The sequence below is a fragment of the Macaca mulatta genome, chromosome 3 (assembly GCF_049350105.2).
Source record: "Macaca mulatta isolate MMU2019108-1 chromosome 3, T2T-MMU8v2.0, whole genome shotgun sequence".
Classification (NCBI taxonomy): domain Eukaryota; kingdom Metazoa; phylum Chordata; class Mammalia; order Primates; family Cercopithecidae; genus Macaca; species Macaca mulatta.
Genome location: NC_133408.1, coordinates 169430495 through 169437141, shown reverse-complemented (window position 1 = coordinate 169437141; position 6647 = coordinate 169430495). Strand labels below are relative to the sequence as shown.

Below are 6647 nucleotides of genomic sequence, written 5' to 3'. Positions count from 1 at the left end.
CAGGGGAAGTGGGAACACAGAAGTGTGCTGTCCTTGGGTAAGCGACTGGTGGTCTGGGGAAATGCCACTCCGAGAATCAGATCGCAGCCAGCCCTCAAAGGGTCTGGGTGTGCATGGGCAGCTGGCTGTGTGCAGTGGGTTCTGTGGTCAGGAGAATGCCCTCTGGATGGGGAGGTATTTGGTTGGTTTTAGCTTGGCCCATTCCTGGGTAGAAGGTCCCAGCCCCACTGTTTGTCCACTGCTTTTAGAGAAGAGGCCTTGGCAATGGAATGCTCTTCCTCCCTTGGACTTGATAGGGAGGAGGAATGTTTTGTGCAGCACCTCCCCTCTCTCCCTTTGGGGTGGGCAGCCTGTGAGCTTTAGGCTCTGGGGAATGGCTTGGGAGCATCTCCCGGGATTAAATGGGGCAGTCACATGGGCTTAGTAAATAGCAAAACCCAGCCCACATTAGCCGTCTCTTCCCCAGTGCCCGGGGGCAGGGCTCTCTGGCCTGGCTTGTGCTGGTTCCCAGAGTCCCTGCAGTCAGGTGCTGGGAGTGGAGGTGCCCTCGGGTTCCCCTGGGAGTGGTGACCACAGCTGGGGCCTGGGTTGGATCCTGGTTGTTGCCCTAGGGATGGTGTCTGGCCATGCCTGCTCACAGGGACTGCAGGTTACAAACATGAGGGGAAGGGAGAAGAGGGGGCTGAGGAGGGACCGGGACCAGCAGGCAGGGGGACTGTGGGGTTTGGCCTCCACACCAAGGCGACCCTGCAGGAAGGACCTTGTCACAGCTGTGGGGATGGGTGCGTCTGCCCTGGCCCTGCCTGGGCCATCCTAACTGTCTGTCTCTTCCTCAGCACAGACCGAGGCCTCCTCAGCTCCCTGGTCCCACAGCTGCTTGCCTCCCCCTGTTTTTGGCAATGGTAGAACTCACACTGGTGAGGTAATGGGATCCGGTGGTTCTAGACTTGCCAACTACGGGGCGAGGGCTCAGCCGGCACCCTGTGAACAGCTGCCTAGGGAAAGGCCGGCCGTGCTGGACCTGCTGCTCCACGAGGAAGGAGGGGACTCGGGTCCCAGGACTGCTGGGTAGTGGCAGAGGGCAGGTGCAGCTGGAAGTGGCACTCGGTGTTTCCCTGCATCCCCCTGAGGTCACAGGTCCTCAAGTCAGCTGGGAAGCTGTTCTCTGGCCCTCAGGTGGTGCTGCCAAGAGGAGCTGGGGTCCGGCTCTGCTCCAGGCTATGGCCCTTGAGTCTGAATTGGGGAGTGAGGGAGCTGGGGGATGTTTGGTTTCAGGGCTCTGACCTGGCTCCTCTGGGTGGTAAACCTTCTCACCTCCTCCCCTGGAAGGCCTTGTTCAGGGTGGGCTCTGGGGCCCTGAGGGAGGGTCTCCTAACCTTCCACAGGTCACCAAGAGTGGTTCCTTCCTGGGCTGTTGACTGGAAGGATGAGGGCAGGGAGGGCACGCCGTGCATCACGGACATCCGGCCATCCTTCTGAGGCCATGGAGGGCCAGATGGGATGAGCCTCCAGAGATGTGCGGGAGGAGACTGTACAAGTCACTTGTGTAAATGCAGGACTGGCCCCCTGGGGTGCAGGTGGCCCATGGGCTGGACCTCTGTGCCTCCAGCTCTCCGCTTCATGGATGGGCTCCTGATGCCTCAGAGCCTGTGACAAAGCCTCCACTCACCTTCCCAGAGTCTGTGTTTGCAGTGGGAGCTCCCCTGAGCCCAGCCACAAGGTGATGGGACCCAGCTCTGGGGTCGGAATGAGTGGCAGTTCCCAGAGAGTTGGGCTTGGTAGGCAGAACTGCTGGGGAAGTCCGGCCCTGGAGCCTTTCTTGTGCCTGCAGGTGGCTCAGGAGCCAGTATGGGAGCTGCACGTGTGGTTGAGAGGGTGTGGGTGCAGGTGGAAGTGTGTGTGTGAGTGTGACCTGACCTGCGGTGCATGGTGCAAACGCAAATGTGAAGGCCTGCCCCCTGCTCCCCAGCCCTCGGCCTGCCAGCCTTCCTTCTCTGGTGCTCCCCATCCCCCAAACCCCTCCTATCAGCCCCCATCAGCCCTCCTTTCCCCTCACCTGCCCTCAGAGGGTCATGTGTGGTTCCATAACCCACCAGCCCCTGTGACGGGGCAGGGCGGGCAGACGTCCGTCTGGTGGCTCCAGGCTTGACCAGCTCAATGCAGCTCACTGCGCTCTTTTGGGAAGACACAGGCTGAGTAGGGAAGGTCTGAGCCCGCAGCTGTTGAGACAGAAAGAGAAGGGAACTGTCCTGCAGGATGCACCATGCATGTTATATGCTGTGGGCACACATGGATGCTGTGTAAATAGGCTGGCTCTGCAGGGCATGAAGAAGGCTGCCCTGAGCCAGGGCCACACGGCACCTGCTGGGACATGGGGAGGGGTGGGGAGTCCTGGAAGATGAGTGACCCTCAGGGAGAGGAGGAGACTCCTGTTGGAGAGCACACAGATTTCCTGGGGTCCATGCCGGGCTGGAAGACTGGCCATCTTAAGGCTGCATTTGTTCCCGAACCTACGGACCATGGGAGCCACACAGGCAGAGGGGGTGTGATCAGATGTGTGTTGTGGCAGGATGGCTCTTGCGGCTGTGTGCAGCATGAAAGGAGGGGTTGGACTCTGCCATTAGGTCCACGATGGCAGAGGCAGCAGGCGCCATGGGAGAAGGACCTTGGATACATGGCCGGGAAGGTGAGTGGGGGTCTGCTGGAGTCCAGGGCCTGAAATGGCTCTGCTCTCTGTTCTTAAGCTTGTAAATAACAAAACCAGGAGACGCGGGCTGAACGGTTTAGCCTAGTGATCAACAGCAGTGTAATCGCGGTGCCCAAGTGCTACTGATAAGTGCTAAGCATGGAGGAAAGGTCAGTGATTAGAATGCGTTTTACAGTCCAAGCCGGCGTGGAGGAGCCCTGCGTCATCATCGTCCCCCCACCCACATAGCCTCATTCGGCTGGTGCGGCTGCTGGTGTTCCATGCTGGCAGGAATAGAATTATTATGTGGCCTCAGCAGGGTGGGCGCTGAAGAAGAAATCGGGGGCTTTGGCAGATTGAGTCATAGTAAAGCTACTGATCTTTGAGCATGGACTGTGCTACATTTTCTTGATTTCAGTGAATCCTCACAACCACGGGCAGAGCACAGATGAGCAAACAGGATCAGGTCGATGAAGTCTTCAGCCAAAGTGACTGGTGGAGCAGGGAACTCGGGCCCTGGCAGCTGCTCCCAGAGGCTGCAGGCCCCGTGCCACACAGCCAGGGGAGGGGCTGCACTGTGGCCAGTGGACCCTGACCTCCCTGGTGTGCCTTTAGCCCCTGCAGAGACTTCTGCCTTTCCCTAGGAGACATGGTTGCTGGGGGTGGCAGAGCTGGAAGCAGGGTGGTGGGAAGGCAGGACTGACCAGTGGGATGGCCCCCACGGAATGGAATGTCCCAGCTGCCATCACCACTGCCTCCTCCCCGTCTCTGTCCTGCCCTGCTCCACTGACCGTCCTCTGAGCTAATCTGACCACAGTATCCCCACCCTCTTGGGATAAGCCCAAGCGCCTTACCTGGTTTATGGGGCCTGGTATGACCCAGCCTTGCCATGCAAACTACCCTCCCACTCCCCCCCACACCTGTCTTCCTGCTCGCCAGGAAGAAATTATTTCACCTTCCTCATGCAGCCTGCCCTCCCTGCCAGCTCCTCCTCCCTTTGAAGCTGGTCAGGCAGCATCTCTCAAATGCCCTGTGCACACCTTCCCAGGCTGCCGGTGCCGAAACTACAGGGCTAGGGGTGAGGGTTGATGTTAGTGGGCCAGCTTCACCCATCAACTGGAGGCTCTTTGAGGCCAGGCTGCATCTCACTCACACTTTCATGCCCAGGGCTGGCCTTGGCCTGGTATGGTGCCTGGCATGTGGCAGAGAGGCAGTGGAATTCCACAGACCTGGGTGATGCATTCTGACTTCCATACTCTGCCTAACCTCTGACCTCAAGCACCTCCGAAAGTCTGGTTGCTCCCCAGAGTCTCAGTTCCCACAGTGGAAGGGACGCTCGTGCATGGGTAGCCCATGGGCCCCCTGAAGTCATAGGAAGGGCTGCCTGGCTCTGACCAGGGTGCACAGATGGCTCCACAAGGCAGCTCTTCCAGGTCAGGCAACTGGAGCCTGGGCACCTTTTGGAGCACAGAGTAAGTGTGTGCAAAGTACCATCAAAACCACATGTGAGAATCTCCCACAAAGACCATCTTTCCAGCAGAAAGAAAATGGCTGCATTAAGATCCATATATATATATATATATATTTTTTTTTTATTTAGTGGCGTCCAACATTCCTGCAGGGGAAGAGGCAGGCTGTTAGGGCTGAACTTATCTGATCTTTTTTTCTTTTTCGTTTTCTTTTTGAGACAGAGTGTTGCTCTGTTGCCCAGGCTGGAGTGTGGTGGCATGATCTTGACTCACTGCAAACTCTACCTCCTGGGTTCAAGCCTCCTATTCTCTTGCCTTAGCCTCCCAAGTAGCCGGGATTATAGGTGCCTGCCACCAGGCCTGGCTAAGTTTTGTATTTTTAGTAGAAATGGGGTTTTGCCATGTTGGCCAGGCTGGTCTCGAATTCGTGGCCTCAAATGATCCTCCCGCCTTGACCTCCCAAAGTGCTGGCGTTACAGGCGTGAGCCACTGTGCCTGGCCCCCATCAATATTCTTGTTAAACACTAACAGCAAAGGGCCGGGCTTCCTGCAGGAGGCATGGCACCCAGTGTTGATGGGCCTGTCCTCCTGGTACACACAGCTCAACGAGGGTGCTGGGCCGGGCACGGTTACAAGCCCCACTGGGCAGTGTGGATGCGGCAGGTGTGTGTGGTACAGACAGGAAGAGGTGCTGGGGCTGGGGAAAGGCGTGGCCTCCAGGGCTGGGGTGGTGCATGGGCTCTGAGTGGAGGGAGCACCTACATTGAGCCTGAGTGGAGAGAGAGGGGGGAAGCATCAGGCCGCAGGGGGAGGAATACGGGGCAAAACGTGGTGCCTGGAAGGACAGGCTGCAGCCAAGTTAGGGCAGCAGACTCCCAGAGGAGAATCATGAGAGATGAAGGTTGTGAAGGCCTTGACGTTGCCCCTCAGTCTGGGCTCAGTTTGGAGGGCACCGGTGCTGTGGTGTGAGCTGGACCAGACCGGGGCGGTCTGGCTACCCAGGGCCTTTCTGCGGCTTACTCGCTGTATTGCTGTGCACTGGAAGACATTTCAAAACACGTAAGACCCAGGATTTTTGGTTTTCATTGGGGGCCACTCAGGAAATCCAGTTCACTCCATTTCTGGAAACAACTCACCCATCTCCAGCAAAATGGAAACTGGAGATTTTAGCTATGAAAGATTTGGGTGGGAATGTGAGGCTATTTTCAAGTAGTTGAAGGAATTCTAGTTCTCGGTGACTTAAGAGAGCAGAAGCAGGGGCAGTGGCAGACCCCAGACAGGCACGTTCTGTACATCACACACAGCTTCCTGCCTGTGCCACTGAGGGCCTCGGGTCTGAATCCTCCATCTCTGGAGATGGCCAAGCAAAGGTGCTGGGGTAGGATGCCAGCCTCAGGTGGGGACCAGATCAGATGCCCTGTCAGCATGACAATCCTGTTTATGTCGAGGCTGGTTCCTCACCCAAGTTGGGGCCTCTCACAACTCCCTAAATTTCCCAGCCATAATCTAGGCATTTAAAAATGTATATAATTGGGAGGCTGAGGCAGGCGGATCACAAAGTCAGGAGTTCGAGACCAGCCTGGCCAATATGGTGAAACCCCATCTCTAGTAAAAATACAAAAATTCCATCCTGGCTAACACGGTGAAACCCCGTCTCTATTAAAAAAAACAAAAAACAAAAACAAAAACAAAAACAAAAAACTAGCCAGGCGAGGTGGCAGGCGCCTGTAGTCCCAGCTACTGGGGAGGCTGAGGCAGGAGAATGGCGGAAACCCGGGAGGCGGAGCTTGCGGTGAGCCGAGATCCGGCCACTGCACTCCAGCCTGGGCGACAGAGCGAGACTCCGTCTCAAAAAAAAAAAAAAAAACTAGCTGGCCATGGTGGCAGGTCCCCGTACTCCCAGCTACTCAGGAGGCTGAGGCAGAAGAATCGCTGGAACCCGCGAGGTGGAGCTTGGAGTGAGCGGAGATCGCATGCTGCACTCCAGCCTGGGAGATAAAGCGAGACTTCATAAATGCTGTGATGAGAAAACTGAACACGAAGAGTTTTGCATTCACAGTGGATGTGTCTTTTCTCAAAGAGCAGAAGCTGAAAAGTCAGTCCCTGTAGTGGGAGGTGGGCAAGTCCTGCAGAGAGGGTTCTCCAAGCTCTGCTACACGTGTTGGCCCAGGCATGACCCCAACCTTCTAGGGATTGAGGCCTCTCATTGCACTGGCTTCACTGGGGTTTCCTGGGGTGAGAAGCCTGCTGGAAAAGGAGGCAGCAGGCCTTGCAGTGGCAGAGAAGGCTCCATCATCAGATGCTAAAACCGCCAGTTTCAACTTTTCCTGGAGATGGACGAGTTGTTTCCAGTAATGGAGTGAACTGGATTTCCCGAACAAGCCTCCCATTGAAGAGGAAGCACAGCGCCCACTGGAGCTTGTCAGGGGAGGTGAGCCTCAGGCAGAGGTGCCCATCCCCCATATCCTTGGGGCAGGGTGGGGCTCATACTT

The 6647-nt window shown here is 56.8% G+C and overlaps 1 non-coding gene across 1 annotated transcript; it reads left to right on the top strand.

Moving 5' to 3' along the window:
• The first annotated feature begins 868 nt into the window (after positions 1-868).
• MIR182 (microRNA mir-182) lies at positions 869-980 on the top strand. Its single transcript, NR_032035.1, has one exon. It is a non-coding gene; the product is annotated as a microRNA mir-182 (primary transcript).
• The last annotated feature ends 5667 nt before the right edge of the window (positions 981-6647 follow it).